Source organism: Trichechus manatus, unplaced genomic scaffold (assembly GCF_000243295.1).
Source record: "Trichechus manatus latirostris isolate Lorelei unplaced genomic scaffold, TriManLat1.0 scaffold00024, whole genome shotgun sequence".
NCBI classification, from domain to species: Eukaryota; Metazoa; Chordata; class Mammalia; order Sirenia; family Trichechidae; genus Trichechus; species Trichechus manatus.
The window spans coordinates 22,748,146-22,760,963 of record NW_004443960.1 but is presented as its reverse complement, the minus strand read 5'-3'; positions in this window follow the sequence as shown (position 1 = coordinate 22,760,963).

Sequence of the window (12,818 nt, the reverse complement as noted above, 5' to 3'; positions counted from 1 at the left end):
GTGAGGTAAGATTAAGTTATGTTAAAGAGGATTAGGGTGGGATGCAACACCCTTATTCAGGTCATAGCCCTGATGTGATGTAAGGGGAGTTTCCCTGGTGTGTGGCCTGCATCACCTTTTGTCTTACAAGAGATAAAAGGGGAGAAAAGTGAGCAGAGAGCAGGGACCTCATGCCACCCAGAAAGAAGTGCCAGGAGCAGAGTGTGTCCTTTGGACCTGGGGTCTCTGTGCTGAGAAGCTCCTGGACCAGGGGAAGATTTATGACAAGGACCTTCCTCCAGAACCGGCAGAAAGAAAAAGGCTTCCCCCGGAGCTGGCACCCTGAATTTGGACCTCTAGCCTCCTAAACTGTGAGAGAACACAATTCTCTTTGCTAAAGCCATCCACTTGTGGTATTTCTGTTATAGCAGCACTAGCTAACTAAGACATCTCCGTTGGTGCTATAAAGAGTAGGAGAGCATGATGGTACAATCACTTAGGAGAACTATTTGGAAGTTTCTTATAAAGTTAATCTATGAGTCAGCAATTCCTATCCTAGGTATTTATCAAGGGAAAGGAAAACAAAGACTTGTATACAAATGTTCATCGAAGCCTTATTCTTAATCGCCACAAAGTGGAAACAACCCAGATGTCCATCAGCAGGTGAATGGATAAACAGACTGTGGTGCATTTATACACCATGGAATGCTACTCAGCAATGAAAAGGAAATAAATGCCTGATACACGCAATGCCTTGGCTGAATCTCAGAAATATCATGCTGAGCAAAAGAAGTCAGACGGAAAGAGTACATACCTTATGATTCCATTTGTATGCAGTTCAAGACCAATAAAAGTGTAGAGAGAGTGGTAGCCTAAAGTAGGAGGTAGGAACTGACTGGAAAGGGGCCCGAGGGTATTTTCAGGTGACGGAAACTTCTATATCTTGATTTGGGCGGTGAATCATACGAGTGTGTTCAATTGTTCCACCACGTGTCTGTCAGTTTGTCATACTGCGGTGGCTTGCATGTCACTGTAATGCTGGAGGCTATGACACTGGTATTTCAAATTCCAGCAGGGTCACCGGTGGTGTGCAGGTTTCAGTGGAGCTTCCAGACTAACACAGACTAGGCCGAAGGACTTCTGAAAATGAGCCGCTGAAAACCTTATGGATAACAATAGGCTATTCTTTGATATAGCGATGGAAGATGAGCCCCCTAGGTTGGAAGGTATTCAAAACATACACAGTGGCCACAACAAGAGACTCAAGCAGACCAACCGATCATGAAGATGGTGCAGGACTGGGCAACGTTTTGTTTTGTTGTACACAGGAGCTGACTCCACAGAAGCTAACAATGACAACATACAATTGTTAAAACCCATCGAACTGAATGCCTAAGACTGTAAATTACAGCTAAAAATAATACGTGAGAAGATGTGAACAATGATTTCCGCAAATGCAGCCACTGTGACTCTGATGGTGATGTCTGTGGTCCTTGCCCAGCTGGTCCCTTCTCAGATCTTCTTTCAGCCCATTGTCACCACATGAAAATATGAGCCCCATGTTGCCAAAGCACCTGAGTTTTCAAGAGAAACCCCAAAGTCTGGGTTTCTATATGAGCTCCCCTGATTTATGTGTTGGCAAATGATTCACAACTAACAGAAACAGTAGAAACACCGTGTCAAGGGATGCGTGCGGCTGTCGGTAACTCTAACTCCGGGTCGCACGCTCCCGTCTGGACCGCCAGGCTGAGCCCTAATCCAGGTGGCGACTTTCTTCCTGAATTTTCCACAACCTTTTAAAAACACATCTCACCTGCCCACACGCGTACCCCCAAATGTTGCTATTTATTGTAACAACTGAAAGAGCAAACTCTAAACACTGAACTAGATCAGCTTTCTTACCCAGCAGGCAAGTGTGAGAGAATGAGCCCCTACTTTGGGGAAAGACAGATACATTTTTAACTTAGTAGCTGTGGGACCTTGGGCGAGTCTCTCTGAGCATTTACTTTCTTCCTGCCTGAGAGGAGGCTTGTGATGTTCATCCTGCAGGGTATTAAAAAGAACTAACCAGTTGCTTTCAACTCGCTTCCAACTCATGATGACCCCATGTTTGTGTCAGAGTAGAACTGTGCTCCATAGGCTTTTCAATAGCTAATTTTTGGGAAGTAGATGGCCAGGCCTTTCTTCTGAGGCACCTCTGGGTGGATTCACATTGCCAACCTTTTGGTGAGCAGCCAAGCTTGTTAACCGTTTACACCACCCAGGGACTCCTTGTAGGTATTGGTGAGGATTAAATATGATGCTGCAGGTGAAGTACCTGGCATGAGGTGGGTACTCAGTAAACACGGGTGCCTTCCTCCCTCCCCCTTAAAGACACAACCTCCCAAGTTAACAGTGAGCTGCCTGCCTCGCATTTAGTTCCGACTCAGCAACCCTCAGCGACTGATCTCATGGGATAGTATCAGTTCAAGGTTTAGAGTATCTCAGGGAAATAGTCTCAGGGAGTCCTCTGGTTTCAACTGGTCCAGTTAATCTGGACTTTTTAAAGAATTTTGGTATTGTCTTACATTTTCTCCCATTCTATCTGGGACAAATCTATTGTGAACCTGGTCAGAGAGGTCAGTGGTATAGCCAGGCACAATCTAGTTCTCCTGGTCTCAGGGTAAATGAGGTCTTGGATTGTGTAGGCTGTCAGCCATGTGGACTTGTTCCTTCTTTGAAATCTTGGTCGCCTTTTTACTCTTCTGTCCCTGATGAGTAGTGACCGATAGTTGTGACTTAGATGGCTGTTCACAACCTTTTATGACCCCAGATGTTACTCACTAGAACAGAGTAGAACGGCCCTATAGGGTTTCCAGGGAGCGGCTGGTGGATTCGAACTGCTGACCTTTTGGTTAGCAGTCAAGCTCTTAGTCACTGTGCCACCAGGGCTCTGAGGATTTTAAGCCTGTTCTTTCTCTTTGTGATGGCTTCCAAGACGGAAAACTGTGTTTTTCCACCTCTTTTCTTGGTTTTGTTTGTTCCCAGCTCCCCAGAGTAGGGGTCTCACAAACCTGGGTGGTCTTTCATCCACAGTGGCTGCAGTACCCCGTGGGGCTTAAGAACCCAGAGATGGGAGTCAGAGAGACCCAGAGCCCCATTCCGGCTTCACGGCTTCTAGCTGTGTGTCCTTGTGTACATGACTTAGTGCTCTGAGCCTCGGTTTTCTCATCTGAAAAAAGGGCTGTCAATACTAATAGTACCTACCTATTTTGTCAGGAAGATCCAATGAGATAATACATACACTGTTCTTCATGATGCTAAGATGTCGGGGGTTTTTTCTCTCATTCTCTCACATGTGTACGATGGAGTTTTCCAGAGGCTACAGGACATGTGATATTGCAAAAGACTGAATGCAGAGCGTCTATGAGAACCCAGCTGTCTTCTATTAAGTCAGACATCAAAGAGATTTGAAAACTTCTACAACAGTGCCACTCTTCTTGCTAAACCTTCTGTTTTGGTGTTATTATTTTCCATAATAAAAAGAATATATATTATTTATGTTAACATGCAATGGACTTGTTATGGTTATTTGAATACAAATTAGTAAGTAGATATTTTAAATGTTTTCTTAATTTAAATTTCTAATATGGTAAATATCGATAGGTATAATCCACACAAACAAAAGCTTTTTGCGGATCTTGAGTGTAAAAGTGTCCCAATACCAAAAAGTTTGAGAACCATTACTGTTATGGATTGAATTGTGTCTCCCCAAAATGTGTGTCAACTTGGCTAGGCCATGATTCCCAGTATCATGTCGTTGTCCACTATTTTGTGATCTGATGTGATTATCCCACATGTAGTAAATCCTAAAGTGCACGATGTTAATGAGGCAGGATGAGAGGCGGTTATGTTAATGAGGCAGGACTTAATCTACAGGATTAGGTTGTATGTTGAGTCAATCTCTTCTGAGATATAACAGAAAGAATTGAGCAGAGAGGAAAGGGACTTCAGTACCACCAAACAAGAAGAGCCAGGAGCAAGTGCATCCTTTGGACTTGGGGTCCCTGCTCTAAGAAGCTCCTAGACCAGCAGAAGATTGATGACAAAGACTTTCTCCTAAAGCCGACAGAGAGGGGAAGCATTCCCTGGGAGCTGGCTCCCTGAATTTGGACTGCTAGCCACCTAAACTGTGAGAGAATAAATTTTCTTTGTTAAAACCATCCACGTGTGGTATTTCTGTTATAGCAGCACTAGATAACTAAGATAACTACTCTACGGCAAACTTGATATGCACATGTGCATCTGGGGAAACTCTTTCAAATGTTCTATCTAAACCCAAAGCCATGTCAGATGTGTTAAAAGGTATGTTCTGATGAAATTAGACTGTCTCTGGAGAGTCCATTTATGACAAAAGTTTTCTGTGAGAAAAAAGCTGTTTGTATCTCAATAATCCTTGTCTGTTAGTGCATAGTCGATTGTTAATGAATCAGCAAGGATTCTATTTGAATTAATCACTAAACACTTCAAAAGCAGGTCACTCATGGCAGAGACGTCAAAGTTTAAGGTGTGACTTTAAGACACTTGGAGATTATTCGAGTGGAATGGAATCCCCTGGAAGCCAGCTCAACCAAAACATCCTCCCACTCAAATCAGGGTGACAGCAAGTGGTTTTACTGACAACCGTCTGGTCACTGGAATCAATGACCAAGCGAATTGAATTTTGGGGCCAGTTGTATTGCATGAACAGAGGTGTCTGGGCTTCGCCTTCAAAGTTTGGTTAAATCCTGAATCTACAATAAAGCAAGAAAAAGAAATAAAGGGCATTCAAATTGGAAAGGAAGAAGTAAAACGATCCCTGTGCTCAGATGATATGATACTATACATAGAGAACCCCAAAGATTCCACAAGAAAACTACTGGAACTAATAAAAAGATTCAGCAGAGTAGCAGAATACAAGATCAACATACAAACATTAGCTGGTGTCCTGTACACCAACAAACAGAACTTTGAAAAGAAAATCAGGAACACAATATCATTTATAATAGCCCTGTCGTGGTTTGAATTATGTCCCCCCAAAAATGTGTGTATCAATTTGGCTGGGCCATGATTCCCAGAATTCTGTGGTTGGCCTCCATTTTGTGATTGTAATTTTATGTTAAAGAGGATTAGGGTGGGATTGTAACACCACCCTTACCCAGGTCACATCCCTGATCCAATATAAAGGGAGTTTCCCTACGGTGTGGCCTGCACCACCTTTTACCTTACAAGAGGTAAAAGGAAAGGGAAGCAAGCAGAGAATTGGGGACCTCATACCACCAAGAAAGCAGTGCTGCATGTTGAATGTGTCCTTTGGACCCAGGGTCCCCACACAGAGAAGCTCCTAGTCCGGGGGAACATTGATGAGAAGGCCGACAGAGAGAGAAAGCCTTCCCCTGGAGCTGACACCCTGAATTTGGACTTTTAGCCTACTTTACTGTAAGGAAATAAACTTCTCTTTGTTAAAACACTGGATGACTAAGACAAGCCGCTAAAAAGATAAAATACTTAGGAATAAATCTAACCAGGGATGTAAAAGACCTATGCAAAGAAAACTACAAAACACTACTGCAAGAAACTAAAAGACGCCTACATAAATGGAAAAACATACCATGCGCATGGATAGGAAGACTCACATTGTGAAAATGTCATTTCTTCCCAAAGCAATCTACAGATATAATGCAGTCCCGATCCAAATACAAACAACAATCTTTAATGAGATGGAAAAACAAATCACCAACTTTATATGGAAAGGAAAGAGGCCCCAAATAAGGAAAGCATTATTGAAGAGAAAGAACAAAGTAGGAGGCCTCACACTACCTGATCTCAGAACCTACTACAGCCACAGTAGTCAAAACAGCGTGGTACTGGTACAACGACAGGCATATAGACCAATGGAACAGAATCAAGAACCCAAACATAAATCTATCCATTTACGGTCAGTTAATCTTTGACAAAGGACCATAGTCCATTAAATGGGGAAAACACTGCGTTTTTAACAAATGGTGCTTGCAAAACTTGATGTCCATCTGTAAAAAAATGAAACAGAACCCATACCTCACACCATACACTAACTCAAAATGGACCAAAGACCTAAAAAGAAAACCTAAAATGATAAAGATCATGGAAGAAAAAACAGGGGCAATGCTAGGGGCCCTAATACATGGCATAAATAGAATAGAAACCATAACTGACAATGCACAAGCACTGAGAGATAAACTAGATAACCGGGAGCTCCTGAAAATTAAACACACTCATCAAAAGACTTCACCAAAAGAGTGAAAAGAGAACCTACAAACTGGGAAAAAAATTTTGGCTACGATACATGTGACAAAGCTCTAATCTCTAAAATCTATAGAATACTTCAACACCCTAATAACAAAAAGACAAATAATACAACTAAAAAATGGGCAAAGGATATGAACAGACACTTCACCAAAGAAGAAACTCGGGCAGCTAACAGACACATGAGGAAATGCTTATGATCATTACCCGTTAGAGAAATGTGAATCAAAACTATAATGAGATACCATCTCATCCCAACATTATTGGCACTAATCAAAAAAACAGAAAACAACAAATGCTGGAGAGGTTATGGGGAGATTGGGACTCTAATGCACTGCTGGTGGGAATGTAAAATGGTACAACCACTTTGGAAAACGATACGGTGCCTTGTTAAAAAGCTAGAAATAAAAATGCTGTATGATCCAGCAATCTCACTCCTAGGAATATATCCTAGAGAAGTAAGAGCCATTACATGAATAGACGTATGCACACCTATGTTTATTGCAGCATTACTCACAATAGCAAAAGGATGGAAACAACTTAAGTGCCTATCAACAGATGAATGGATAAACAAACTATGGTACATACACACAGTGGAATACTACCAGACGATAAAGAACAATGATGGATCCTTGAAACATCTCACAACATGAAGGATGAATCTGGAGGGCATTATGCTGAGTGAAATAAGTCAATTGCAAAAGGACAAATATGGGATGAGTCCAGTATTATAAAAACTCAAGAAAAGATTTAAACAGAGAAAAAAACAATCTTTGATGGTTACTAGGGAGGAGTGGGGTGGGGAGGGGAAATCACTAACTAGATAGTAGACAAGTGTTAGCTTTGGTGAAGGGAAAGACAACACACAATATAAGGGATGTCAGCACAACTTAAGGCAAAGTCATAGAAGTTTTCTAGACACATCCAAACACCTTGATGGACTGAGTTGCTGAGGCAGAGGGCTGGGGAGCATGGTCTCAGGGGACATCTAGGTCAATTGGCATAACTTGGTTCATTAAGAAAATGTTCTACATCCTACTTTGGTGAGTAGCGTCTGGGGTCTTAAAAGCTTTCAAGAGGCCATATAAGATACATTTATTAGTCCCATCCCATCCAGAGCAAAGGAGAATGAAGAAAATGAAAGACATAAGGAAAATACTAGTCCAAAGGACTAAAGGATCAAATGAACCACAGCCTCCACCAACCTGAGCCCAGAAGAACTAGATGGTGCCCGACTACCACCACTGATCGCTCTGACAGGGGTGACAATAGAGGGTGCTGGACAGAGCAGAAGGAAAATGTAGAACAAAATTCAAATTCACAAAAAAAGACCAGAATTACTGGTCTGACAGAGACTGGAGGAACCCTCAAGACTATGTCCCCCAGACACCCTGCTAACTCAGAACTGAAGCCACTCCTGAAGTCTACCTTTCAGCCAAAGATTAGGCAGACTTGTAAAACAAAAAATAACACATGTGAGAAACGTGCTTCTTAGTTCAATCAAGTATATGAGACCAAATGGGTAACACTTGCCCAAAAGGAAAGAAGAGAAGGCAGGAAGTGACAGGAAAACTGAATGAGTGGACACAGGGAACCCGGGGTTAAAAGGGAGAGAGTGCTGACACATTGCAGGGATTGCAACTAATGTCACAGAACAATTTGTGTATACATTTTGGAATGAGAAACTAACTTACACTGTAAACTTTAACCCAAAGCACAACAACATTTAAAAAAAGAAGTAAATAAATTCTGTCAACAACAACAAAAATGCTGGCTCTGCTAACTCTGTGACTTAACGGCAAGCTACTTCACCTCTCTGTGCCTCAGTCTCCTCACCTGTTAAATAATTAGGGTTGTTGTAAGGATTAAATAAAATCATGGTGTGGAATGGGGACTGTTAGCTGGCCAGCAATATCTGCCCTTCTCTCTGGGCACATGGCTAGATGACACTGGCCAGCCTCCCTAGGCGTGACCAGCTTTCACCGGTGGAATGAGGGGACATGACCTATGGAACGTCTGCCTCCCTTGCTGAAGAGGGAGCTCCTGACTCTGTACTTCCACTCTTTGCTGCCTTCCTGCTAGCTGGAATGGTGACCACCAGAATGACCTTGAGGCCATGTGTGGAAGATGGCAGAACTGCGGGCAGCCTAGGTTCCCCACGGAGCAGAGCAGCCCCTGTCTTGGAGCCTTCCTGTGGACTGTGAAGTGAGACAGAATGAGCTTCCTTTCTTCAGCCGTGTTATTGCTGGGCCTCTTGTTACAGCTGCACAGCCTTTTACCCTGAAACTCCCGCAAAGCCTCAGAACAGGGCCTACCCATGATAAGCTCTGAGTAAAACTTGCACTTAGGACCCTGCTGTCTTGCTCTGGAAGGACCAAGACCAGTCTAGTCTTTCAGTTCAGGAAAGACAGACATAACACACTCTTAATCTTTCGCAAATGTCCCTAGGTGGCACAAATGGTTTTCGCCTGACTGCTAACATAAAGATTGGCAATTCGAACACACCCAGAGGTACCATGGAAGAAAAGGCCTGGCAATCTGCTTCCATTAAGATTACAGCCAAGAAAGGAACCCTGGTCACTCAATGGTTAAGCACTCAGCTGCTAACTGAAAGGTGAGTGGTTTGAATTTACCAGCCACGCTGGGAGAAAAGGCCTGGCGATCTTCTCCCTAGATTACAGCCTAGAAAACCCTATGAGGAAGTTCTACTATGTCACATAGGGTCTCTATGAGTTGGAATCAACTTGACAGCAAAAAAAAAGATCACAGCCAAGAAAACTCTATAGAGCAGTTCTACTCTGTAACACATGGGGTTGCCATGAGTCGTGATCAACACAACGGCAGCCAGCACCAACTCCAAACCTCTTTTGCAGGGTAGTAAAGACGCTCGCGTTCGTTTCTAGACTCTAGGACTCACTAGCTGTGATCTGAGCAAGTGACTTCACCTCTTTGAACCTGTTTGATCATTTGCTAAACGAGGGAGAAATAACAGCGTCTCTCTGCAGGGTGGTGATGAAGCTTCTGCGAGATAATGCGTGTTGAGCTTTCTCCTGTAAGTGCAAATTACCAGAAAAACAAACAGACAAACAAAAAAAAAACCCATTGCTGTAAAGCTGATTCTGACTCATGGCGATCCCGTGTGTTATAGAGTACAACTGTGCTGCATAGGGTTTTCTTGGCTGCAGTCTTTACAGAAGCAGATCGCCAGGCCTTTCCTCTGCGGTGCCTCCAGGGGAGTTCGACCCACCAACCTTTCAATTAGTAGCCGAGCGCAAACCATTTGCACTACTCAGGGACATTCAAGTGCTAAACGAATGTGTGCTATTATTTAAATGTAAACATTATTTTAATATTTATTATTATTATTTTCAATATTTCTAGTAAAGACTTAGCGTAAATTTCCAACCTGTTGAACTTGTTCTGAATCTGATCACTGCACATTGCGGGTGTTTTTCTCAGGAGGGCGATCGCTTAACAATTAAGATCATTTGGTTTCCATCTCCAGGCCCCTGCCTGTGCCCACATAGCCACAGCACGTGTGGAACTGGAATAAAATAGAGAAGCCAGATATGGATCTCAGTGGCCATGTCTTAGGAAACGTCACTGTCCTCATGGTGCCTGCTGACATCACAGCTAGCATATGGCCATAATCTAAGCTTGGCTCAAACAAGCAAATTGTGTCAAATGTTTCATAAGTCGTATATTAAGGCATCTCGATATTCTGCAACCCCCATCATCGTCTCCCTGTCCCCATCTCATAATAAGCAGCAGAAAGGGAGGCTTTCAGTGACATTGCATTGACTGCAGGGGTTCAGCAAACTATAGCCCCAGGGCCAAATTAGGCCCACTGCCTGTATTTGTAAATAAAGTTTTATTGGAACACATTCATGCCCATTTGTTTACATATTGTCTGTGGCTGTTTTTGTGCTGCAATGGTACAGATAAGTCTAGTGACAGAGACCATATGCAAATCTATTTACTATCTGGGCCTCTAGAGAAAATGTTTGCTGGCCCCTAACCCACAGCATCAACCCATGAGTCAGTATCTCCAGAGAATTCAGGATACACCTTTTAACTTTTGTCCCTATCTTCCCCTCTCAGAAGGCAGTAAAACCCTCTGGATGGGAAACTGTGAATGGAAGAGAAAGTATTCCAAAGCAACTACCCAGTTACAAATACAAGCCATTTTCCACGCCCTCCGGTTTGATTAATAGGCCATTGCCATCAGCATGGTTATTTTGAGGCTGTGTGGTGCAATGGTCAAGCACTTGGCTGCTAATGAAAAGTTTGGCAGTTCGAACCCACCCAGCAGCTCTGAGGGAGAAAGACCTGTTGTTCTGCTTCCATAAAGATTACAGCCAAGAAAACCCTATGGGGCAGTTCTAGTCTGTCACATGGGGTCATTATGAGTCAAAAATTGACCAAAAAAATGACAACAACAAATAGAAATACAAGCCTGTTCATCTTTGTCTAAGCCGTTGAGAAAAAGACTGCCCAGGGTCGGATTGTGAACAAAGCACTCTAGAGACTTTTCTGTGCATTCTGTTTTTTCAAAATCTCAGTCATTATGCTGAGGGAAGAAGTCAGACAAAAACAGGACATATGGTATGATTCCATTTGCACAAAGTTCTATAAAATGTGGACAAATCTATTGTGACAGAAAGCAGATCAGTGTTTGCCTGGGAATGGGGACAAAGGAGGGAACATAAGAGGTGTCAAGAGACTTTTGAGGTGATAGGTATGTTCATTATCTTGATGGATGTGATGGTTCCATGGGTTACATATACTTCAAAACTTGTCAAATTGTACGTTTACATGCAGGTAGTCTCCAACTTACAGTGGGATTCAGCCCCGACGACTCCATCGTAAGCTGGTTCTGACGTTAAGTCAAATACCTCTTCTTTTTCTTTTTTTTCTCACGTAAGTCGACTGTCTCTCTCTTTTCTTTTTCTTCAGTTTTCATAGCCTGCTATATGGTAGTCTTTTGAACAGTAAATCATGACTTTGAACATCTGCAAGTGAACATCTGAGAATGATAAATCAGCAAATTACATGCTGCAACACTGTATGTAGTACATATTACTAACCATAAGATGTAAAAAAACACACACAGACAACCGTGTTCATTGTAACTCAAACACATCGAAAGTCAGGGACTACCTGTATGTACCATTTACCGTATGTCATTTATACCTCAATAAAGTGCTTTAAAAAAGCCATGAAAGTCTTTATATAAATGAATTCTTATGCAGAAACATAGACCTGCCCAACCTGACAGAGAAGCAACAGTGGCTGAAGCCAAGACAGGGGGAAATGGGAACTGGGGGGCTGAGGGGACCTACTTAGCTTCTGGGGGGCTTCCATGAAATCAGGGGGGCTCTACAGAGCATACTTAGAAAAGGGTGGAAGTATTGGGGTGTCCTGGTTTCTCTTTTGAGTACATTTCTGTCCTTAAATACATACACTTTTCTTGGTTTAGATAATTACCGGTGCTCTGTTTCTTCTCTTCAATATTAGAATGTTTGGAATTTATTCATTCACTGATTCAGTCACTCAGCAGATATTTATCAAGTACAGCTATGAGCCAGACCCTGTTCTAGGCTCTGGGGAATTAAACAGAAAATATGACAGACCTATTCTCGTGGGCCACATTCCATCATTATCCTCACTCTCGTATCTTCGATCTTGCTCTCTCCAGCGGCTCCTTCTCCTAGCCGAAAACCACACGAAGTGTTTCCTTAATTACCAAATGCGTACAGGTAATCCTGACTTACGACAATGTGTTTTACATTCTGACGACTCCGTCGTTAAGTTGGTTCTGACATAAGTCGAATACCTCTTTTGTTTTTTTAGTTTTCATTATTATTGCCTCTTATTATCAGTAACTTTATAAATCCAATCTTTATTTGTCTTTGAGGATTGGAATCATTACATATAAACTTATAAATATGATGACATCAGAAAATCACACACTCCAACATTGTATGTAGTACACATTACTAACGATAAGATGTACAAAAAAAAAGATGATTGTAAGTGGGTTCCTAGTAACGTGAATACATTTTAAGCTGGGGACTACCTATATACACAAAAAAGCTTTCCTGACCCTCTGTCTCCCTCTAGCTGCCTTTCAGTCTCTCCGTTTCCCTCCGTAGACCCGTTCCTTGGGAAAATAGTCTACACTTGTCACTTGTCATGGATGTTACGCAGTCAGGGCCAAGGCACTTTCTCCACCAGCTGCTGGGACAGTGTCATTGGTGGCTCCCAGCTGAGTCCTTCCCTGGGAATTGTCCTTGGCCAAAGGAAGCTGCCTTCTTGGGGGCAACCTGTGTCCAGTGATTGGTCAAGGGGTGTAGGGTGCCAAAATCCTTAGTCCAGGACATCTCTGAAGGGTCATCCTGGCTCCACTGCTCCCTGTGAGATTGGCTGAGGCCTCTGTTGTTGCACTGCAGTTCAACCTCTCTCTCTGCCAACCCTTCTCCCCTCACTCCCTTACATTGGGCTCCAACAATGCCTTCCAACAAGTCCCTCCACAC